This window comes from Schistocerca piceifrons, chromosome 1 (genome assembly GCF_021461385.2).
Source record: "Schistocerca piceifrons isolate TAMUIC-IGC-003096 chromosome 1, iqSchPice1.1, whole genome shotgun sequence".
NCBI classification, from domain to species: Eukaryota; Metazoa; Arthropoda; class Insecta; order Orthoptera; family Acrididae; genus Schistocerca; species Schistocerca piceifrons.
Window position 1 is genome coordinate 974,643,926 of NC_060138.1, and position 26,588 is coordinate 974,670,513.

A 26,588-nucleotide genomic window follows, 5' to 3' on the forward strand; every position below is an offset into this window, starting at 1 on the left:
CGTCTTATAGCACTGCATAAGTATTTTGTCTAAGAGGTATCACAAGTAGTGTTCCTGTAGCTGTGGGAATCATTGGTTGAAAACGAGTTTAACACCAATGGGTACAGTACTGCCAAATATTCAAAATGATCATCAACCTAAGTCTGAGTTCATCCACAAACTGAGGTGTATTTATAGCTAGACTGTGTATCCTTGTCTTCTTTGAGTGGGCACTGGAAGACATTTACACACACGTATACAATACTATGAATACTTCGAACGCTGTAGCTATCGTTGCTCTCAAATCTAATTTTAGTAGATGGGAGGATACAAAGAAACAATCACTCATGGGTGTGGACAGAAACTAAAGGGCAGATGCGGGCACTGTGCAGATCTGCGCTTTTTCTTCTTCCGATCTGTGCAAATAATGTATACAAATCAGAGTATGCATTGCTTTCATAATGTTTCCCTCTTGTTTAGTCTTCTAATGATAAAGTGGATCCACACCCATAAGTCTGTTTCTTTCTATCATTCCATCTACTATCCTTATGTGTTATTGCTCGGTGGTCAAAAATCAATAAATTATGCCTGCTCCCACGAGGTATTAGAACGATGTCGCAAGAAGGCTAACGAATTATAATCAAAATTCACTGAGACGCCAATTTGTCCGTCGTCATGGTGTTAGGTCGGTAGAAATAGTTGGGTATTATTGCCTGTATCACCGGCATCCCGTTATCGTCTGCTCTTACTGAGATTTTCATATTACCCTGAACATAAACGATCTTCAAGCATATGTGTTCCAGCAACGGTATGAAGAATATGATAGTAACAATGACGGTAATAATCGAATTATCCGGTAACTTCCCACTTCATAGTGGATTTTCTCGAACTAAGAAATTCGCTGAATTAGTGAATATTTCAAAATGACTTCACATCGAGGTTATGATGCCTAGAAGAGTCTTTACATCCTGCTGACATGAGAATCCACGTCAGAGGATCGCTTATACTTAACCATTTAATAGACCCGAATTTTTTACACCGTGACTAATTTTGTAAGCTAAGCACATCATCCGTTACAGCGCACTCCTGGGGCTGGGAGATGTGGCCACAATGGTCTGGTGGAACGAACTATCACAGGTGCAATGCGTGGGTTCAGGCATTTACTTTTAAGAGGTACAAACAGATTTACTTTACCTCTGGTAACCTCAAAAGAAAGACGTTATAATGCAGAATCCACATTAAACATCACGTTCCTTCATTATCACTTGGGTAGAGCCGGTTTACGTTGGGAAATGACATAGCCGGAAGTCATGGTAAACAGAAATACTGTCTCCAGTAAACTTACTTACATTAGAAAATTAGATTTTATTTGATGAAACGTAAGCCATTTAAAGGAACAGGGCTCATATTTTTCTTGTACTTGATTGAACTAGAGACGTTGAAAAATTTGGTGCTGGACTTTGGTTCGAATTCGTATCTCATCTTTCGAGGATCTGAATCTCTCGGAACAGTATAGTTCAATCATTTCATTCCTTTTCTCAAGACTGCAAACTTCTCTAGGTCTCCTCCAGGGGTCCGAATCCTGATCCAGTACAAAAATATTCACAATTTCATTTCAAGCCCTATCACGTGCATACCAGTCTGCTAGTGAAAAATAACGTGCATTTTTAATGTCTGTTCATGTGTTGCCAACAATCGCAATAGGTGTCGATATTTATGGTCAAACACGCACACATCTTACTGTTGTTGAGTAACCAAGTGTTACTTAAGCTATGTTCGTGGATGATAAAGGACGATAATGTGTCCGGTTCGATTGTCGCTCAGGCACAAAAATTTGTATCCTTATTTTATATTCAAACACCCAGCAGCTGGTAAGAAAAACCGATACTTAACATTTGATTTTGCTTGGTTAAAAATCCGATTGCGTGTTGGGTTCATATCTCCGTCACAGAACTACACATCATGCGCTTCATCTTTAAATGCATGAACACTTCGTTCCTTCTGAATGGAGGCCTATTACACATCTTTCGAGGTTAGTTAACAGTGACGAAAGAGTCTTTACAGGAGTGGTGGTGGTGGTTAGTGTTTAACGTCCCATCGACAACGAGGTCATTAGAGACGGAGCGCAAGTTCGGATCGGGGAAGAATTGGGAAGGAAATCGGCCGTGCCCTTTCAAAGGAACAATCCCGGCATTTGCCTGAAACGATTTAGGGAAATCACGGAAAACCTAAATCAGGATGGCCGGAGACGGGATTGAACCGTCGTCCTCCCGAATGCGAGTCCGGTGTGCTAACCACTGCGCCACCTCGCTCGGTTTTACTGGAGTCCCGGTTTATTAGAAAAACTGTCGTCTTTTTTTTTTTCAAGTTTAGATTTGGTTACTGATATTGACGAAAATTTCTGTATGTCGTGCCTCTCCATGACTAGTCAGCATTATGATATGATTAGATTAGATTAATCCTTGTTCCATAGATCATGAATACGACATTTCGTAATGATGTGGAACGTGTCATTGTAATGAAAGATTTCTTTACATACCACGATTCAGTTTCTTTGCAACAATTTTTTACTCTCTCTCTCATTTATATCTCACTCCCTCACTCTCTCTGTCTCTTCTCTCTCTCACTCTCTCTCTCTCTCTCTCTCTCTCTCTCTCTCTCTCTCTCTCTCTCTCACACACACACACACACACACACACATACACACACATACACAAAATCTTTTTTTTATTTTATTTGTTTTTTGTGCTCGACTATCGGCGAGGCATGAAAACATTTGTCAATGATTTTCTTAGTATTGAGTACACTTACGAAAGATATATAAAAACAACTATGAGAGTTACTGATTTATCAAGCTTAGTTTGCAGTCAGTTCTGGATATTATTAGTAACTACGCTCCAGTCGCTAGACCCAGTTACAGAAATGTGAATCAGACGGATTACGTATTCCAGGCCATAGCTGCCACGTCTTTGACACGACAGCTATGGTCACTTCCCAGCCCACTGTAGGATCACATCGGTTCGTCTTCTTCCTGCTGGTAATGTAACTGAGATTTGGCAACAAGGCAAGGTATATTTGGCAACTCTGTGATCGACGAGTTACTTCCTGGAGTGCACGGAATTAAGCCTCAAAGTTCACTTGATTTTTCCTGTCATTTCCAATGATTAATCTGAGTTATTATTAACGTTTGAGCTGTAACAAAAATTGTAAATTTTCGGTTTTCAGCCCAGGAAAGTCGTTGCACGTGAAAATCGCATCTAATGTCGTCCTTTAAACAGCGGTTTACGAGTTCTAGACACTACTGGTCTCGTAAGAGGAAACCTAGACGCGTGCCTCTTCCCTAGCTCTGCGGAAACGTGCTAACGTTAGAGAAAGCGTCTGTTATGTTTTGCGGTTCCAGTCTTGCTGACTGTAACATTTTTATCCATTGCGTGAAAGAGCTTCAAGCAGTCAGATCACACATCGATAAGGAAATCGCAAGAAAATACGTTGGGCTCATAGTGCAATGGTGGAAAACTTACAATGCTGCACAACAGTTAACGCCTCTTTCCGCTGCTGACAAGCAAATTTTGGGTTTCTAGGAATACATAACATTATTTATGAAATGCCACATTTGCATACCACTTGAGTATCACACAGCATACCAATCAAATGCAGACCCAATATAAATCTAAGTGATTAGTATTTTACTAATTCGTGCCGATAGAGGCACACTTGTGTACAGATACTAAGTTTTATTGAATCAGACATTCGTCGTAAGGTTATCGTGGGTAGTTTTATTTCATTTCTTATAATACAGTGCACAATATTCGTACCGTTTCTTTTACTGTTGTTAAAACATTAGTTAACATGAGAGAGAAATTAATCATCAACGATATGTGCGAATTATCTTATGATATCTATAACAGTCTGACAATGCACATGCAGTTTATTGATTACATGCATGTAGAAAACTTGTTCTGAGTTAAAGCTGTCACACACGGTTTGATGAAGAATAAAATGCCACTGCCACACGACAGTTAGCGTAGAAAATACTTTTCTGACGTATTTTGGCACGATGCGCTCTCCCCATACATAATACAAAAGTTTCGAGATGCATCTGCAGCCTGGCCATCTATTAAACCTGAAAAGAAGAAAATGTCGCATAAGTTATCCCTTTTTCCACATGCGACTATTTTGGGTTGAGAAGTGAAGGGAATTATGTACAAAGTTCCATTAGATCGATAACTTCAGCAGACAGCAGTATGTTGTGGTTGTGGTCTTCAGTCCTGAGACTGGTTTGATGCAGCTCTCCATGCTACTCTATCCTGTGCAAGCTTTTTCATCTCCCAGTACCTACTGCAACCTACATCCTTCTGAATCTGCTTAGTGTATTCATCTCTTGGTCTCCCTCTACGATTTTTACCCTCCATGCTGCCCTCCAATACTAAATTGGTGATCCCTTGATGCCTCAGAACATGTCCTACCAGTAGCCATTTGTATGGAGTAACAGCAGTATGGCCTTTTAAAATATGTAGCAGTGAATGTACCCAAACTCGCGACGTCTTATCAACAGTGCGCGACCCTTACCGTGACGCAACTAGCTGACACATAACTACAATACTTCCAAAACTTTCACATTGCACAGTAATATGAGATAATGCATATGGCCGGATCTATACATCTGAGAGACAGACAGTTACAGCTTTTCTTTTGCACTGCACGACTTTTTTAACAAACAGATAGCGCAATAGCGTCGAAAGGAGCACATCCTATTTAAATTTCTGCATCCTGCACTGTTGGCAGTTCTGTGTAGGTGCCAGTTACGTGATTTTATTTCAGTGATTACAAAACAGAGTAGAATGTATGCACTGGAAAGCCGAGGCAGCTAGTTCATGGCGATTCGGTCAACCAAGTAAATGAATGTACTGAATGTAGTGGCATGGCAAGACAGCCAAGCCACTCGGAGGTAGCCGAAAGGCACGCGTTAAGCTCACGCAGATAGGCGTGAGCTTAACGCGTGCCTTTCGGCTATCTCCGAGTGGCTAAGCTGTCTTGCCACGCCACTACAGTTGGCGACGAGCTAAATCGCGTTTGTACCGCTTGATGCACTAATTTACTTGTGTCATGGCTTCGTCACAATCTCCAGATGTACTGTCCGAATTTTATCGCTTGCAGAATCAGCAGACGCAGGCCTTATTGGATGCCCTTGGACAGCTCGTCCAGGGTCAACGTGCAATACAAAACGATGCGGCCGCCGCCGCTTCACTGCTACCGCAGCCACAAAACGCAGTTGCACCACCTTTTCGTCCTTTTGATGCGGCACTGGAAAGCTGGACGGAGTGGTCACGCCAATTTGGATTCCATCTCGCAGCCTATAGAATTCAAGGTAATGAGCGGCAGCCTTTCTTGCTTTCTTGCGTCGGCGTATGCACGTACCGAGTGATAGTGAAATTATTTCCCCGACGCGACGTAGCAACTCTGTCCTACGACGAAATTTTGTCGGCATATTTCAAAGAATCAGTCAATGTAGTTGCAAAAAGGTATACGTTCTTTCGTACAAAACGTACGGCCGGTCAAACTAATCGGGAGTGGGTTGCAACTTTGCAAGGCCTTACTAGGGATTGGGCTTTTGAGTGTGAATGTGGCCTCCCTTATTCAGATACTATGGTACATGATGCAATTGCACAGAACGTTTCTGATGTTCGTATAAGGGAACAGATTTTGAAACTAGTCAGTCCCTCCCTTCAACAAGTGATGGAAATATTGGATAGGCAGGACACACTTGACTTTGCTCACGAATCATTTGAAACTTCGCCAGCCGTGTGTCACATTAACCGGCCCTCCGGGCGAGCTGCATGGAACAGTAAACAGCCCTCGCGCTCGTCCGCACAGCTGCCGCCAAGCTCTCAACCACGTGTCCCGCGGCAGCAAGCAAATGCAGTGCTGAAATCATGCCCGCGGTGTGCTAATAGACATTCGCGTGACAATTGCCTGTCACGCCAAGCTATTTGCTTTTTCTGTAATAAAAAAGGACATGTTCAAAGTGTTTGCCAGAAAAAGCTCAGAACGGACACACACCACCATTCCAGGCCCGTTGCTTCGCGCCGGAATCGGAATCGAACCAAGAATACTCAGGCTCGTGAACCTTCGCCCATGGAAATTCATGTAGTTAATTCCACTCCGCCCAGTGCCACTCTCTCTAACGGTGACTGTGTTTGTCCCACAAATAGTGTGCGTCGACATCGCAGGAAATCGCGTCAAGTAGCAAGTGCTTCTGTACCGGTGCCTGTTCACGTTGCACGAGTCAGTCGCTCTTGTCGTCGGCAGGACAATAAACTTTTTGTAGATTTGGACATTCATGGCAATGTGATCCCATTCCAGCTCGATACCGGGGCTGCAGTTTCATTGATCAATCACGTCACGTACGAAAACACAAATGTTAAGCTAACTACATATTCAGGTCACAAGATCCCTGTGTTAGGACAGTGCAGCCTTCTTGCAACATACAAGGGACAAGCAAAACTTGTGTCATTTGCGTCCTTCGTTCTTCTTCTGCGGTGAACTTGTTTGGTTTAGATTTATTTCAATTGTTTAACTTGTCTATAGTAAATCAGGTCCTCTCTGTAAACCAGACTGTGCCTTCAGACAGTGTTTCTCGTCTATGTGAAGAGTTTGCAGACATTTTTGCGCCAGGCCTTGGTTGCACTAAGAACTATAAAGCACATTTGGAACTGAAAGTAAACTTGCAACCGAAACTTTTCCGAGCGCGCAATGTTCCCCACGCATTGCATGATGAGGTCGCAAGAACATTACACGATTCGGAATCAGAGGGTGTAATTGAACGTGTGCAGGCTTCTCTCTGGGCCTCACCCTTAGTAATTTTGCCAAAGCCTTCCGGAAAATTGAGACTTTGTGTGGAATTAAAAAAGCTACAGTGAATCCACGATTAGTGATTGCAACTTATCCTTTACCCCGCCCGGAAGATCTTTTTGACAAACTGTGCCCAGGTAAATATTTTTCGAAATTGGACCTCGCAGATGCGTACTTGCAAATACCAGTGGACGACGAATCCCAGCGCGTCTTGGTGGTTAACACGCATCTTGGTTTGTATCGATTCAAAAGACTGCCATTCGGGTGTGCATCCGCCCCTGCATTGTTTCAGCAATATCTGCAAACTGTTTGTGCGTCAGTCCCTACTGCAGCGAAATATCTGGACGATATTGTGATCTCCGGACAGACAGAAGAAGAACATTTAGCCAATCTCAGAACATTATTTCAGGTCTTGCGTCAAAATGGTCTTCGCTTGCGGAAGGACAAATGTGTGTTTTTTGCTCGTGACTTACCTTATCTGGGACATGTAATCAATGCCCAAGGCATACATCCCAGTCCAGAGCACCTCCGTGCCATACAAGACTTGCCTTCGCCGCAGAATTTGAGGCAGCTACAGAGTGTGCTGGGAAAAATCAACTATTATCATAAATATATCCCACATGCCTCTTCCATTTCAGCTCCGCTTCATCGCTTACGCCGTAAAGGTGTTCCGTTCGTCTGCACGACGGAATGCGAACGCGCCTTTCGCCAGTTGAAATCGGCGTTGCTTTCTAATACTTGCCTTACGCCATTCGATCCCCAGAAACCCCTTCTGTTGATGGTAGATGCATCGGATTTCGGGATCGGTGCTGTGCTTCCGCACAAAGATGGATCGCATGATCGCCCTATTGCCTTTGCGTCCAAATTGCTCTCGTCTGCGCAAAGCAATTATTCACAGATCGAGAAAGAAGCCTTGGCTCTCGTATTTGGTGTTACAAAGTTTCATGATTTCCTGTATGGTCGTCACTTTACAATCATCACAGACCACAAACCTTTGACATCGGTTTTTCATCCGAACAACCCTGTACCTCCACGTACAGCGCAGAAATTCATTCGCTGGTCTATTTTCCTCTCGCAGTACCGCTACGATATCTTGTATCGGTCCACTACTAAGCACGGAAACGCCGATGCGTTGTCCCGTTTGCCTGTTGCTGAGGATAGAGCATTCAATTCTTCCGAACTTGCTTGCATGTTCATTGATGCGGAAACCGATGACGTGGTCGAATAGTTTCCGATTGATTTTCGTCGTGTAGCTACAGCCACAGCTGCTGACCCTGTCCTTGCTACCGTTCTGCGTTTTGTTGCCACGCAATGGCCCTTGTCAAAGTCACGGATCGTGGATCCGTGGTTCGCCGATTTTTTCCTCACAAGGAGAGACTTTTTGTTCGAAGTGGTGTTTTGCTGTTGCGTTCTGATAATGATCATTCCCGGGTCGTGGTCCCACGTTCGTTACAGTCCTCTGTCTTACGGCTTCTCCACCAAGGACATTGGGGTATAGTGCGCACGAAACAACTTGCTCGTCAGCACTGTACTTGGTTCGGAATCGATGCTGCGATTACGAATATGTGCTCTTCTTGCATGGCTTCTGCCAAACAACAATCCGCACCACCGCGGAAATTCTTTGCGTGGCCAAAAGCCACTTCCCCTTGGCAACGCTTACACATAGATTTTGCTGGTCCATTCTGGAACGCTCGATGGTTGGTTGTGGTAGATTCTTTCAGTAATTTTCCTTTTGATGTCCGGATGTCTTCCACGACGTCATCTGCCACCATCCAAGCGTTATCCGCTATCTTTTGCATTGAAGGTCTTCCACGGACTATTGTTTCCGACAATGGCCCACAATTCATGTCCGCAGATTTTCAGTCATTCTGCACGGCCAGTGGTATTCAACATCTGACATCCGCGCCGTTTTCGCCTCAGTCAAACGGTGCCGCTGAACGATTGGTCCGGACTTTCAAGTCACAGATGTTGAAAGAGTCGCATTCTCGGGAGGACGCGTTATTGCTCTTTTTGTCCTCGTATCGCTCTCAGCCCCGCGATGGTCGCTCGCCGGCTGAGTTGTTGCACGGTCGCCCTCATCGCACCTTGATGTCTTTGCTACATCCTCCGCATCAGGTTCCTGTGCAGCGGCAGCCACCTGCTTTAGCTCCAGGCGACGTTGTATACTATCGCAACTATCGAGGTTCACGGCGTTGGCTCGCAGGGCGCATTCTTCGCTGCCTCGGCAGCGCTATATATCTGGTTTTGGGGGCCTCTGGTGAGGTGCGTCGGTATTTCAATCAGCTGCGCCTCTGTCGTCGCACGGCTTCTGCCGCTCCCCGTCTGCTTTCAGCGACGGTGCCGTCCGGTCAGCGCCCTGGGGACCCATCTACTGGCTCGCCTCAGCCCCAGGTGTTACCGACGCTGCCTTCCATTTTGCCCCATAGAGACACGCCGCCGCCGCCGCCGCCGCCTGTTCTCCCGCCGGCGACGCCCACAATGGGCGCTTCCCTGCAGCCGCCAAGCGCCTCCCTGGGTCACGCGCTGCCGATCGCTTCCTGTGACCAGCTGTCCTCTGACATGGACCTCTTGCCCGCTCCGGACCAGATGGCGTCTTCGCCCGTCGGCTGCCCCGCCCCGATGGAGGTCGAATCTTCGGCCCCTCCTGTCCCTCTACGGGCGCATACTCCGCATGTTGGCGTGCACCCTGGACTAGGTTTTCAGGTGTTCCCTAGATCCCCTCGGACCGAATGGCCGGGTGCGAGTGGCACAGCCTCGCCTGTTGTTAGGCTCCCCACCTCGTCGCATACGTCAACATGGGGTCCTCCCCACGGCGGGCGGACGCCTTATAACACAACCGTACGCCGATTTGCGGGGGGGGGGGGGGGGGATGTGGTGTCACCGCCAGACACCACACTTGCTAGGTGGTAGCCTTTAAATCGGCCGCGGTCCGTTAGTATACGTCGGACCCGCGTGTCGCCACTGTCAGTGATTGCAGACCGAGCGCCACCACACGGCAGGTCTAGAGAGACTTACTAGCACTCGTCCCAGTTGTACAGCCGACTTTGCTAGCGAAGCTACACTGACCAATACGCTCTCATTTGCCGAGACGATAGTTAGCTTAGCCTTCAGCTACGTCATTTGCTACGACCTAGCAAGGCGCCATTACCAGTTTATATGGAGCATATGAATGTACCATCAAGAGCGATGTTTTCCAATTATGGATTAAAGTTAAGTATTACATCAACTACGTACTTTATTTGCTACTATTAATTCCCTTAACTGTTCCAGACCTCACGCCAGTTTGCGTGAGCTTAGAGGCGTGCATTTCGGCCTCCTCTAGCAACACAGTGTTGGCTCTTCTGCCAACACTACACTGAACATGCTGCAAACCACTACAGGGAGTCTGTGTGTTAGAATGCTCATCCAGTGTGGCGCAACATTGTTATGATAGAAAAATGAGTGATAGAGAAGATAATTTGGTGATCTCTAGGATTGATGCTACGTTTATATACTTATGGTCTGGGTTCGTTTCCAACTTCTGCTGATGATTTTTGACAAGGAGAGACAGTTTCTGTTCTCCTCTGGCTACGCCAAGTGAAGAAGGTGTAATGGCATTGTGGCCTGACATTCATATTAAAAATGATATTCCTTCTCTACCAAGTAGACGTTAGGTTGAACCTCAATAAAGTCAGGAGTCGCGACACGTAGAATCTCTATCAACAGTAACCTTTCTTATACTAGTTATTTATTTCTAGTGACGAAACAAACGCTATGTAGGGGCACAGGACTCTTATTCCATCTTCTATTTGAGCTTCTGTATGTCGATAAAATTGGTTCTGAAATTGGAATGCAACTCAGACCGCCCTTAACGCGGAATTTGATCCCTTCGTGACAATACAGCTCGACTGTTCAAAACTGCAGATTCCTCAATATCTCCACATAATGCGCGTGAAAGGGTTCGAGTCCTGACCCGGCACTAAAGCTTTCATTATGTATTACCAAGCTCTAGCATGGAACACCTATCTGCTGGTGGGTAATAATTTTGATTTTTAATGTATTATCGTTCGTTGTCAACACTAACTATATCTGACGTTTTTGAGTCCCAGTGAGACACAGAACTGTTTGCGAAAACATTGTAAATTCAAGGATATTATTCCGAGCTGCTGGTGCAGAAAAATTCGTTAGCTGATGTCTCTTTGCGTGCAGTCAACAACGAGATTTGTGGGGTTCGATTCCCAGTCAGCACTGAACTCTTCGTCATATTATTTCTAGGTCAAACATGCTCACGTGTCGCTTGCTGGTGTCACAAACCCGTTTTTAACGTTCGTTATCTCTAGAATATAACAGCGATAGGTGCCAGTTTGGAGTCCTGGGAAAGAAAAAATTAATGTTTCGTCTCGTCATTTCAGTTAAAACATCTAGCTACTGCTGAGAAAATCCGATATGTCACACTTGGTTGTGCTTAGATGACAATACAGTTATGTTCTGGGTTCGAATCCCGGTCCAACACAAAGCTTTACCTCACGGCATATCAAGTAAGTTACTTGTGAAGAAGCAATATTTAACATCTCTCGTAGTTCGTTAACAAGGACAATAGATGATGGGTAGGAATTCGCGTCCGTAAAAAAAGTTTACGTGATGTAATTTAAAGTTGAGTTTTGCTGACGTGTACTGTCTAAAATCGAGGTATATCACTCTCTGTATGCCTAGTCAGTAAGTCTTTGCTTAGCCTGCATGACCTGGGTTTGAATCCATATGCAGAACGAGACGGTTCGTCGTGTCATTTGAAGTTCATACATATTCTCAACTAGCTGCTCCTGAATAACATAAATTTTTAATGCCATTTTGTGTTAAATTATAAGTACGGTATGTTATTTTGAAGAGGAAATCATGAATACGACGAACTTACTACGTAAATTACCTATCTGACGTAATAATGAGAGTGGTAACATTTCATGTATGTCATTTATAGTAATAAATGTGAGCTTACAAGCCTTAAAAACTGTCTTATTTGTGATAAGATGTTCCCTGATGTTTGTAGTACCTTGGTATTACTTTACATCTTGAGTCATTGCGATACAGATCAGTGTTTTCTAGTGGTGAGTTGTTGGAACCTTTTTCAATAGTCAAACGACTGTATCGAGGTGTGGTTAGAGGACCTGCTAGACAGCTGCGCTATGTGGGTTGCATTCGAATCAGGCGAAATGCAATTCAGGTCGTTCGGATACTTTTGAGCACGACTGTACATTCCAATCGGTGCTCTCAATTTAAAATTTTCTATCTGTAATTCATCTACGTTGTCCTACTTTTCATGTTCGAATACCTTTTTCCTGTTATGGTTGCAACTGTTTCCATTATTTATGTTAGAGTTATTTCAAAATTTTGGAATTCATATTAAATATACCATTTCAAAATGGGGGTCGTATTGAACGTAATGTAAAACATGTAGAATTCCTAGTTGTGCGTAAGAGAGGGCGTTATCGCACTAATTTCTCCAGAATAAATTAATGTTCTGCATTAGTATTGAATATTTGTACAGTCAGGCCTATATTACATTGTTGCTACGATTGGAACATGTATTTTGTATTTAAATGTAATTCCATCACGTTCCCCTGTTGACAGCTTCACGTTGACTGTTATGAGTAATTGACAAATTTATGAATTTTATTTCTGACTGGCATGTCTGACATTTATTTACCCTTAGTAAATAACTATTAGCGGTCTGCCGCATGTCATTCCTATTGCGCCGCTGGCTTTAGCATTACCAACACTATTGATTTTTATCTTACATACTGAATTACGTGCAATTTTTGTTAATGCACATAGTACTTCCACACTATTCAAATTAAATTGACGAAAGAAAATTTATTTCATTAATTACTACCTTATTGAAACAGTAAACCAGAAATATTTACCAATTGGTACTTTTGAGTTTTTTTTTTTAAATGTAGTTTATAAGTCAATTTTTCTCCTGATAATTTAAGAACAAATGACATGCTCCAGCTTAAAATATTTAATACGTTATTGAATAATGTCATTCACTGAGTAGGTAAGCACTATATATTATTATTCATGAAAAATTTTGTATTTGCAACTCTAATATTTCATTTCATTTTTTTCTCACCGATAACATGTCAAAACATTTCAGCTCTATAATCTCGTTCATTCTGAGGAACATTTTCGTCTTTCTCAGTTTTCTTTCTTTTCTTTGTTATTCTGGCCTCCTTTGTCATGCTTGCCGCCGATTCTTCAGCTTGAGCGACACGTTTCCTGTCTACTTCTAGCGGACCACTTTGTATGTTGTCCCCTTGTCCCCAGTTTTGATGCCTTGCTGCTCTTGGGTTTTAATCTGTTTGTGACACTAGAACATCTCATTCTGCCCATCAAACCAACCTGAAAAGCTGTCTTTCCAACACAAACAGTTTTGGCAAGCGTTCCCAAATGCGACTATTGACATTTCCATTCGGATTCTGTGTTTTCCCGTGTAAAAATTTTGCTAGGAGTTTTGGATCTGAAAGATCTCTATGTATTGGCTTTAGTTCTACCATAACAGATTTTGGTATGGGATGTGCATGTGTATATTTTTGTCCATTTGCTTCAGCACTATTGTGCTTGAACCACGTCGTGTTTCCATTTCAGCAGAGGTCATGTGGTGGATGCCCATCAGTTGATATTTTGAAACGGAGTTGGGGAAATTGCTTTTCTCATTTCATTGACATTTTTTCTGCGTCTCCTGACGACTAGACCATAATATTCTGTGAGGTTTTGTATTACTGGTTCAATGAGTTTTTCTTGTCTACCAATTACTTCGACTTCAGAGAATGTCCTTGCCGAATTTCCCAAGTATTACCCCCATTATCTTCTGCACATGTATTATGCAATCCATTTATTAAATTTCAGTTTCGCCATATGGTTTAGCAGCCGCAACACTGTTGAATCCCTTAAAATCACCATCAACAAGGCAGTGAGTGTGTCACACACCATCTGTAGCATTTGACCCACGAAAAACAGAGGCTGCCTCTTAGCTTTCCATACCACGACTGAATCCTTCGAATTTGCTTACATTTGTTCATTTTCCTTATCGACACAACCCTCGCAGTGTTTTGTCAGACGGTCGTAGTCCAGCACTTTGCCTGTATCTGTACAGGTAATTGTGACCCCTCCATTCAGCAATGTATGATTTCTGATCTTCCAGGAACCGTCCTGTGTAACAACAATATCAAAGACTGACAAATATCTACAGTTCCTGTCGCTGCCCTCTGTGTATTTGCTTCATTGACTTCAGTTAGGACATTATGCAAACATTAATAATATCTCCCAAATTTGACAGGTGGCGGTAGTATGTACATAATAGCACAGAATATCAGGGCTGTTTCTTTCTTTTCTTACCGAAACAACTCACGGCATAAGCAAGACGAATATTCACTTCAGCGTATTTTGTGCATATTGTAGACGTCATTGTACATTTCGTTCTTTTACACATTGGACATTCCACTGCAGTGTTGCCGGATAGGCCTCATCTCTTACTTACGGCTCCACTAAACGCTAAAGATTTTACAGTATTACGGTATTTGCACTTAGCAACAGACAAAAGCAATTCGGAAAGCTTGCACTTACTACATAAATTGTAATCGTTATTTTCACTAGCTACAACACCAACATCGTGTTCATTTTCGGTAAGATGTTTCAACTTCTGTTTTGAAGCACTGTGTGGCGAAATTTTAGACCCAAACTCACTTCGTTGCGGCGTAACAGTTTCTTCATTTTTACGATTTCCAACAACATGCTTTTGTTAATTACCGTAAAATTTACAAGTGAAAGTCAGCTTATTTGTTGTTGGCATTTTACGGTGTAAAATGGTTGAAATACGCAGTTACATCAACAGGTTTAGAGAATGAACGCATGAGAATGAGGTAACTAAATTCAAGTAATCTACTTGTAGCGACAGAAAGATCTATGTCAATAAATCCCTGCTCTTAGTACAGTCGATAAGTTTTTTAAGAAAATCCCACAAACGAGTTGCTGTGGAAGTACCGAAGCCAAAATTAAATAGACACTGTAGCCAAGTTTTGTGTTTGACGGTAGTGTGACAGCTAGACGTTCACGCGCAGTATCTGCTATAGAAATGGATCTGAATACAAAAATTATGATATACTATACATGATGATGAAGTCCCATACTCCGTAACAGAGTATAAGGGACGATGCTGGAGACCCGCACCGTCGTACTAGGCAAGACCATAGTGGAGGTGGTTTGCCATTGTCCTCCTCCGACAGTAATGGGGATGAATGATGATGATGATGAAGGCGACACAACAACACCCAGTCATCTCGAGGTACGTGAAAACCCCTGACCCCGCCGGGAATCGAATCCGGGAAACCACGAAGTCCGGACATACTATACATAAACTACGTATTTTTAGAATCAGGAAGAATCAAAGTGCACTACTGGCCATTAAAATTGCTACACCACGGAGAAATGTAGATGATAAACGGGTATTAATTGGACAAAGATATTACACTACACCTGACATGTGTTTATATTTTCACGCAATTTGGGTGCATAGATCCTGAGAAATCAGTACCCAGAAAAACCACCTCTGGCCACAATAATGGCCGTGATACGCCTGGGCATTGAGTCAAACAGAGCTTGGATGGAGTGTACAGGTACAGCTGCCCATGCAGCTTCAAAACGCTACCACAGCTCATCAGGAGTAGTGACTGGAGTATTGTGACGAGCCAGTTGCTCAGCCACCATTGACCAAACGTTTTCAATTGGTGAGAGATCTGGATAATGTGCTGGCCAGGGCAGCAGTCGAACATTTTCTGTATCCACAAAGGCCCGAACAGGACCTGCAACATGGAGTCGCGCATTATCCTTCTGAAATGTAGGGTTTTGCAGGGATCGAATGAAGGGTAGAGCCACGGGTCGTAACACATCTGAAATGTAACATCCACTGTTCAAAGTGGCGTCACTGCGAACAAGAGGTGACCGAGACATGTAACCAATGGCACCCCATACCATCACGCCGGGTGATACGCCAGTATGGTGATGACGAGTACACGCTTCCAATGTGCATTCTCCGCGATGTCGCCAAACACGGATGCGATCATCATGATGCTGTTAACAAAAACCTGGATTCATCCGAAAAAATGACGTTTTGCTATTCGTGCACCCAGGTTCGTCGTTGAGTACACCATCCCAGGCGCTCCTGTCTGTGATGCAGCGTCAAAGGTAACCGCAGTCATAGTCACCGAGCTGATAGTCCATGCTGCTGCAAACGTCGTCGAACTGTTCGTGCAGATGGTTGTTGTCTTGCAACGTCCCCATTTGGTGACTCAGGGATCGAGACGTGTCTGCACGATCCGTTACAGCCATGCAGACAAGATGCCTGTCACCTCGACTGCTAGTGATCCAAGGCCGTTGGGATCCAGCACGGCGTTCCGTATTACCCTCCTGAACCCACCGATTCCATATTCTGGTAATAGTCATTGGATCTCGACCAAGGCGAGCAGCAATGTCGTGATACGATAAACCGCAATCGCGATTGGCTACAATGCGACCATTTTCAAAGTCGGAAACGTGATGGTACGCACTTCTCCTCCTTACACGAGGCATCACAACAACGTTTCACCAGGCAACGCCGGTCAACTGCTGTTTGTGTATGACAAATCGGTTGGAAACTTTCCTCACGTCAGCACGATGTAGATGTTGCCACCGGCGCCAACCTTGTGTGAATGCTCTGAAAAACTAATCATTTGTATATCACAGCATCTACCTCCTGTCGGTTAAATTTCGCGTCTGTAGCAAATCATCTTCGTGGTGTAGCAATTTTAATGGCCAGTAGTGTATTTTCTTAAATAAAAAAAATCAATTTTTTTGGTCCTCATGATTTCCACGTCCCCTTAACATCGTGCTGAATCTCACTTGTCCCTGCGACTAATGCCAGAGAGCACAGATATGCAATACTGCGCACTCGGCTGTAGGGCCACATCACTTACCTTAGTCAGGAGATGGGCTTGTTTACCAACAGTGCGATGTTGACTGGAGTAGATGACTACGGCTGTCAGTATGGCGACAACACTGGACACAGCCGTGGAATCATGTCGTCTCTTCATATGAGTCTCAGATCTGTGTCCAGTATCACGACGGACGTATTCGTGTATCCACGCTCAGAGGTGAATGAATGAGTTGAAGATCATTTAATTGAAGTCGGAAGCAAATTTTGTCTTAGTCTCAAGTTATTTTACGACTGCGTACGACTACGTTCCCAGCTACCGTCAATGACGGAAAGTTTACATAGAACAATACGGAACTTATGTAAGTCTACAGGTGGGGAATTTCAGCTGCCAATTAATTGTTATAATTCATGGTGAAAACTTCAGCTGTCATTTATTTTGCACGATTCCCTACTAGTTTCGGTCAATGACCATCATCAAGCTTAGCTGTCAATAACGGCGGGAAAGTTATATCATAATTTTAATTACTTTTCTTTTGTTCAATTTATGGTATAACTATCTTTCAGTTTATGCCATCTAAGCGTGATAATGGTCACTGACCGAAACTAGTAGGGAATTGTGCGAAATATATGACAGGTGAGGGTTTTATCATGAATTTTAAGAAATACTGGAAATTTTTACAGGTATATCTGAAGGTCAGGCTAGTAGCCTCGAAATCGATCATGTTAGAATGAAAGATTGAAGACTATTTAATAACAGTCTGAGGCAAGTTCATTCTCACTCCCACCTTTCCACCTTTCCGTCAGCGATGGAGATTTTAAATATGTTTCGTTATTTGATATACTCCCGATGTTGCAGATTTAATGGTGGCCAGCACTGTGGTTCTTCAGACAGTAAAATGTGCTCTTACAAGCTTATCGCTTCAACTTTCTTCTTGGTCTCGCTTCATTCATCAGGCTTTCAATGATAGGCTCCCATGTGATTCTGGCCATGGTGATGTTCGCTCAATAACGTTCCCATTGGTTCGATTGTTCTTTAATGTAGGCTAGTATAAAGCCCCATTCCTACATGAGTTATCGTAACCTATGTATCCAGCATTCCGTCTTTTGAGTCTGTATCTTTCGTTCCTTTAATCTTTCTCTCTTTATTTCTAAGAATGAGACACAGGACATTGTTTCTATTAGAGACTCACGAGCAGCTATCAGTTTAATGTTTTTTTTTTTTTTTATTTCCGGCATCTACATGAATGTGTAGAGGACGAAACTGCTGTTCTTCTCAGGTAATTCTACTAAGAATAATTTTGATATCACAAGAAAAATTTACAACGCAGACTATTTCAGCAGTTGTTATTCTTTAGTCTCCTACAATGATCTTGTCGTGGGACTTCCCGTAATTTCTAAGTTCTTGTAGTTATTGCACCCCCTTTTAGAATCTCTGTGCTCTGGTGCATAAAGTTGAACGAATATTTTTAAAACAGGATTTTCTGTAATGAGATTCCTTCAATGGTGGCCATATTTCATTTAATTGTATTGCATACAATAATGCCCACAGTTTAATGTTTCGTCCACCCTGTTCCTCTGCAATAAAATGTATTAACAGTTTTTAATTCTATTTGATCTACTTTTTACGCAACACGTTGGAAAAAAATAAAGACCTCGTCACCGCTGAACGACACTCAGAAAGTCGTTCCGCGAAGAGAACCTCTATGTCGATGGATTCTGTCATGATGTTGGGCTTTTTTACTCCTAATAATGCTATAACTTTTTGGAAATCAGTCATTTCAGACAACAATAGGAAGACGTCAATTGGCAGCTTCTTATTTTAAAAGATAAATATCGCTCCTGTTCGAGGAGGTGACCGAGCTTCCTGTAAGACCTGTAGCCACAGCACACTTGCAGCAGCTCAGATCGAGGTGGCGGAGTGATAATGGCACCGGATTCTGTTTTGAGAAGAGGGCGGGATCAACTCTGTCTGGTGGCGCTTCTCACGAGGATATGACCTGCTTTGTATGAGAAGCTAAAGTCAGAATCCTGAGTAACTTGTTTTACAAGACTATTTCTTCCAACAGCTTCTTGGTCCGCCTCATACTTGTGGTTTATCTTCTCGCTACGATATTCTAGGTGCTAAGCTTTTTTCGTGCCTCCTGGCCTTCGTGAAGTGGCTCTGTGTGTTCCTGAAAGCCGTAGTGCTAGAAGAGTGTGAGAGCAAGTAATGTCGTTTCGCATTACAGGCTCCTCTGCATTGTGCCTCTGTGAGGAAGAGGCGCGGAGGCAGTTACCCTAAGCGTTTCCAGGGCCTCTCCTCGGGACAGTGTGCATTCAACACAATGCTCAAATACCCACAGCGGCAGCGTCGAGGAACTATTTGCAAGCCACTGGTACCACTCCATGACACTCAGCATCGCCAGATCTGTCCCCATTGCCCAATATATCGTGTGAAATTGTACGTGCTCTATAGCACGCAGTTCCACCAAGCAATATCCTGGAAGTGTTATGTGACGCAAGAGACCTGGGGAGGAACGTTACAGACTACTGTGTCACGCCGGCCGGAGTGGCCTTGCGGTTCTAGGCGCTGCAGTCTGGAGCCGAGCGACCGCTACGGTCAAAGGGTCGAATCCTGCCTCGGGCATGGATGTTTGTGATGTCCTTAGGTTAGTTAGGTTTAATTAGTTCTACGTTCTAGGCGACTGATGACCTCAGAAGTTAAGTCGCATAGTGCTCAGAGCCATTTTGAACTACTGTGTCACCTGTAACAGTCCACTGTGAGACAATGGTAGAGCTGTTTGCCAAGTGGATGGTTTACACGGCCTTCTTGGAACAGTAAGTTGTATCTTCGTGCCGCAGTGGACTACATACTACTGTGGAGTACATACTACTGTATCTACTGAAAAATGAGTTATTTCAAATTATTGATGACCATATTACAAACCCTGTCGGCGCAATACTTGAACTGTCCCTAACCCAATGATATTTTAATGTACAAGATGTTCCCGGCGGGGTCAGGGATTTTCTCTGCCTCGTGATGACTGGGTGTGGTGTGATGTCCTTAGGTTAGTTAGGTTTAGGTAGTTCTAAGTTCTAGGGGACTGATGACCATAGATGTTAAGTCCCATAGTGCTCAGAGCCATTTGAACCATTTTTTGTACAAGATGTCAGGAAAGAATACTATAGTTGCCAGAAGCTTATAGTTCAGATAACTACCGGGATAATCTTAATATTGATTACACAGTAAGTGCGCAAGCTTTACTCATTCTGTTTCTGTAATATAGGGTGCTTTAATTGTGATGCCCAAGTATTGGTAATTCAATAAAAACGCTACATCAGCGAAAACGGGGACTTCATGATGATAATTATGATGTGAAATTGTACGTGATGTTTGTTTTAATTATATGATTACCAGTTTCGGTGAATCAATACATAATCGTCAGGCCTTAACTTACGCCGTAGGAGTTAACTGCAGTCGTATACACGATTCCATCAGTGGCCAACATCCATGAACTGTTTCTGTAGAAGCTACAATGTTGTGTCTCCAAACATAAACTACAAACATCGTTCTTATAGTCTACGGAAACCAGATCTTTGATGTTGGCCGCCGATGGTATCGTGTATGCGATTGGAGTAGCTCGTCAGCGTCAGTTAATGCCTGAAAATGATATATGATATACTGAATCATAGTGGCAGCCATATAATAAAAAAGATCAAAAGGATGGCTGTAGGTGCTCCACTTTATTGTGTAAGTGAGAGGCCGAAGTTCGTCAAACCTTCAGTGTGAAGGATGGACACACAAAAATTCATCTCATGTTGAGAGCATGGCTTTATGGCTGTTTTAGATCTTTGTAAGTTACTGTGATGTTAAAACACGTGTAATATATTTGCTGACTTAGGCCCACAATATTCTACCCAAATGACATTCACTGAAAAAGACACACGAGAAATTACACTATAGGACAATTAAGATATCTTAATTGTGCTAAACTGACGAATTGCTGTAGAACATATGCATTAACATATCATTTTCATTGCCCTTGGCCTCAAAGATTCTCCTGTAAAAACTAAAAGCCTGCTCCGTCTCCAATGAGCTCATACTCGACGCGACGTTAGACACTAATCTCCTCCTCCTCTCCTCAACGTGATGACTGGGAGATATGGAAAGCCCTAAGAGACTGCAGTCAGTAACAACAAAAGTGGGAAGCCCTACCGTCTAAACTGGCTGACTGTAGTTCAAATGGTTCAAATGGCTCTGAGTACTATGGGACTCAACTTCTGAGGTCATTAGTCCCCTAGAACTTAGAACTAATTAAACCTAACTAACCTAAGGACATCACAAACATCCATGCCCGAGGCAGGATTCGAACCTGCGACCGTAGCGGTCTTGCGGTTCTACACTGCAGCGCCTTTAACCGCACGGCCACTTCGGCCGGCTCTGACTATAGTGAGATTTATAAAACGCAGACACGTATTGCAACTCTGATTTCCTCATTCAGTGCGGTCTTTCACCAACTCCTAATGCAAATGATACCGCTCACTTCTAGGCTAAGCTAGACCAAATGGAAAGTTCTGTTTTGTGACATATTTATTTGCCTTTTCTCTTGTTTTCCATGTTATAACTGCCACAAGCCTAGAACATTTCTATTCCCACAACTTGCAGACTACAACCTTTTATAAATTTTACAGTCTGATGTTTCTGGCACGAATAGAACTATAAGAAATCATCCTTACGTTATACTGAAATAGCCATTGCACAGTTTAGGTAACTTTAGTAATCATGAAAGCCGTTAACTTCGAGATGTTATGCAGCCATTGTGGCCGAATGGTTCTAGGCGCTTCAGTCCGGAACCTCGCGGCTGCTACGGTCCCAGGATCGAATGCTGCCTCGTCCATGGATGTGTGTGATATCCTTAGGTTAGTTAGGTTGAAGTAGTTCTAAGTCTGGGGGACTGATGACCTCAAATGTTAACTCCCATAGTTCTTAGAGACATCTGGACCATTTGATATGTTGTACCGACGAGGGTCTGCATCAGCTAATCAAAATAAGGTAGGTGTAACCAGCTATCAGCCGCTGCAACTTGGAGACTGTGTTCTGACCATTAGAATTAACCGCAAGAAACGATTATATATATTGTATTAATTTCATTTCACAAATATTTATTCACTGTATTCAGCGAAATCCCCCAAGTGGACTAATGTATTTATCAAGAAGAAACAGTTACACTGGTATACAAACTCACCTGAGAAACAGACAAACAGAAATAAATCTCACAAAAGGAAAAATTACACTTTAACACATTTATAAAACAGATGGTTAATGATACCAGATGAAGATCTCAAGTAAAAATCGTTGGAGAGAAAGAAAGGAAAATTATGAAGAAATCCATCAAGTTACAGAAAAAAATCGTATACTTCGCCAGGGATCGACGATTACATTTTTACAAGGAGAATTTTGAGCTGAGCCTTAATGATCAAAAACTTCAACAACTGGCAACCAGACGTTAACGATAACATGAAACAAACTGGCATTCATGAAGAAATCATTAAAGATAAACTGAAATTACGGACCCACTTCACAAATACAAATTTCCTGAGAAGCACATGCGAAAAAATTCAGGACTGGCAGAATAATGTGAAAGGAAATACAATAAGCGAATGAATACATACTGGGAGCAACAGAAGAAAGTAAGTGTTCATTAAATTCAAACACTTCTTTCCGTTGGGGACAGAGAATAAAAAATTAACTTTTCCGTCACTTTTACTGAGTTTCCATTAAACGTTTCCGAGGATTATGTTATCAACACGAGTTGGATTTATTTAAACCAACGACACAGACGATTTGTATATGCGATTTTTCTGGGTAAGATATGATGCTTTCTGGCAGCAGAAGGCGAAAACAAACTACACTACTGGCCATTAAAATTGCTACACCACGAAGATGACGTGCTACAGGCACGAAATTTAACCGACAGGAAGGAGATACTGTGGTATGCAAATGATTAGCTTTTCAGAGCATTCGCACAAGGTTGGCGCCGGTGGCGACACCTACACCGTGCTGACATGAGGAACGTCTCCAACGGATTTCTCATACACAAACAGCAGTTGACAGGCGTTGCCTGGTGAAGCGTTGTTGTGATGCCTCGTGTAAGGAGGAGAAAAGCGTACCATCACGTTTGATAAAGGTCGGATCGTAGCCTATCGCGACTGCGTTTTATCGTATCGCGACATCGCTGCTCGCGTTGGTCGAGATCCAATGACTGTTAGTATAATATGAAATCGGTGTGTTCAGGAGGGTAATACGGACCACCGTGCGGGATCCCAACGGCCTCGTATCACTAGCAGTCGAGATGACTGGCATCTTGTCTGCATGGCTGTAAGGAATCGTGCAGCCACGTCTCGATCTCTGAGCCAACAGATGAGGACGTTTGCACGAACAGTTCGAAGACGTTTGCAGCAGCATGGACTATCAGCTTGGAGACCATGGCTGCGGTTACCCTTAACGCTGCATCACAGACAGGAGCGCCTGCGATGGTGTACTCTGCGATGAACCTGGGTGCACGAATGGCAAAACGTCATTTTTTCGGATGAATCCAGGTTCTGTTTACAGCATCATGATGGTCGCATCCGTGTTTGGCGACATCGCGGTGAACGCACATTGGAAGCGTGTGTTCGTCATCGCCATACTGGCGTATCACCCGGCGTGATGGTATGGGGTGCCATCGGTTACACGTCTCGGTCACCTCTTGTTCGCATTGACGGCACTTTGAACAGTGGACGTTACATTTCAGATGTGTTACTGCCCGTGGCTCTACCCTTCATTCGATCCCTGCGAAACCCTACATTTCAGCTGGATAATGCACCACCGCATGCTGCAGGTCCTGTACGGAATTTTCGGGATACAGAAAATGTTAGACTGGTGCCGTGGCAAGCACATTCTCCAGATCTCTTACCAACTGAAAACGTCTGGTCAATGGTGGCCGAGCAACTGGCTCGTTACAATACGCCAGTCACTACGCTTGATGAACTGTGGTATCATGTTGAAGCTGCATGGGCAGCTGTACCTGTACACGCCATCCAAGCTCTGTTTTACTCAATGCCCAGGAGTATCAAGGCCGTTATTACGGCCAGAGGTGATCGTTCTGTGTACTGGTTTCTCAGGATCTAAGCACGCAAATTGTGTGAATATATAATCACATGTCAGTTCCAGTATAATATATTTGTCGAATGAATACCCGTTTATCATCTGCATTTCTTCTTGGTGTAGCAATTTTCATGGACAGTAGTGTATTTTTATAAAGGTATGAAATACTTGAAAAGAGATGTTTTGATAATGTAGGTAAACTTCTTGTCCAGAGGCAAAACAAAAAATTTATCGACAATATATTGTTTAGAGACCAACGTCATTTTAAATAGCATGACTGTATAGGTTCGATTCTAATCACAGCTTAAATTCAGCACAAACGCTATCAGCAACAGCAGTCGAAGACTTAGTGTATAATGAGTCATCTGGTTTTGCAAACGGCCGTATGCAAAAGGGCAGAGGAGCAGACAGACATTCAGGGCAATCTCTTGCCCTTGGGATTGGAAACTGTCTTGTAAAGGTTGAAGAATCAGCAATGATCTAAAACATAAGGATGCAGACAGCAGTGGAAACCGTTGTATTAAAGATATACAGCGTGTCCACGGAAAGCAACTGCCATGGGACCGATGACCATGGGGAAAAGGTGGAACAATAAACAAAAGGTTAACATTCTACCAGTCGGTGCGTGTATTGTCTAGAGTCTGAATATGGTAGAGAAGCTAGAAAATCTGGGAAGGGAAAGACAGAGGTTTAGCATAGATGTAGTGGAAGTCTGTGAAGAGCAAAGGGAAGAACATAAGGACTTCTAGTAAGACGACTGTAAGATAATACCAACAGTAGGACAAAATCTTTTCAACATAGGAATCACATAACTAATCGGCCGCAAATAATAATTTGGTACACTTACCTAGGTTTTGACAATTCTAAGGTGATTTCATCACAACGACATTTTAAGAAACCGTAAAATTACAGTGCAAGAAGGCAATGGTCCAATTTTTCAGCAGATACACTCATGCCAAAAATTAAAATTAAGCAAGGTGCAGCCTTTGGCACGTATGCCTTACTTCTTGGTAGCAGGCATAATGTTCTGACACAGCATATGTTCCGAAAACCTACTGCAAATGAACTTTAGCGGTATGAGTCTGTAATTCAACGAATTACTGGTATTTCCTTTCTTGGGAATTAGTGTGCGCTGTGCAACTTTTTTTTCTGTAGGTAAGGATTTTTCGACGATCGAGCGATTGTACATCAGTGCTAAACATGGAACTAATGTATCAACATACTCCGGAAAGAACCGACATTAATACAATTTTGACCAGAGGCGTTACTTTTATCAAGTGGTTTAAACTGCTTTGATAAACCGAGACTATCTACTTCTAAGTTACTCATGTCGGCAGTTGTTCCTGATTCATATTCTGGAATATTTTATTCGTCTTCTTTATTGAAGGAATTTCGGAAAACCGTATTTAGTAACTTTGCTTTAGTGGTACAGTCATCAGTAACATTGCCGTTGCCATCGCACAGTGAAGGTATTGATTGTGTTTTTCGTCTGGTGTATTTTACATATAATCAGAATTACTTTGTATTTCCTCCCTGATTTAGAAACAGACTTATGGAAGTTCGCGATAAATTTTAAGTTTCTGTAAAACTTCACCAAACTTGTGGTTTTTGTGATGATTTAAATTTGAATAATTTTTCATTGTGAAGTTCAGTTGAAACATTACTGCGAAGAAGCGAAATATAGCAGAATTAATACTTCATCTGATAGACGAAAGATGGAAGTAAAACCTATTGAGGAAAATATAGTAATACAACAACATAAGTCACTTAAGAATGAAATAAAAACGAAGTGCAAGGCAGCCATATCTAAATGGCTGCAGGAGAAACGTGTAGAAATCGAAAAAGAGATTATCTTTATTACTGATTCAACATATAGGAGAGTGAAACCAAGGTACGATGAAAATAAAAGCCAAATTATCGACATTGAGACTGCTGGTGGAATTCCACTGTTCAACCCCAAGCAGAGAGCAGATAGATAAAAGAGTTCATCGATGGCATCTCCAAGGGTTGGAAATTTCCGATGACTTGATAGAAGAGGGAGCGGGAGTCAGTATGGAAGACATAGGATATGATGTATTTGAATCTGAGTTAAACAGAGCTCTCGAAGACTTGGAATCAAATAAGACGGAAGACATGAATAACATAGCTTCGTAATTTATAAAATCTTTGTGTGAAATGGCAACCAATCGACTATTTAAGTATGTGTCAGGGCACATATCATCAGACTGAAGAAAGGTATAATCCTCACAGTTCCAAAGAGTGCAAAGCAGATAAATACAAGAACTATTGTACTATCAGAATACATATGAATTTCTGACAATAATAATGAACAGAAGAATGTAAAAGGAAGTTGAGACTCTGTTAGATGACGATTATTTTATCTTCAGAAACGGTAAAGTCACCGGAGAGAATTCTGGCGTTGCGTTGGATAATAGAAACAATACTTACCCAAAATCGGAACCCGTTCTTCAGATTTATCGGGACCCTTTCTTGAGATTTATCGACCCAGGAAAAGTGATCCAGTACATCGTAAATTCTCAGGAATATGGATGTAAACCATAGGGAAGGATGGGTACATACAACATGCGCAAGAAGCAAGAGGAGAAATTATAAGAACCCAAGACTAAGAACAGAGCTCTACGATTGGAAAGTTTATAGACAGGGCTACAGTCTTTCGGTCTACTCTTC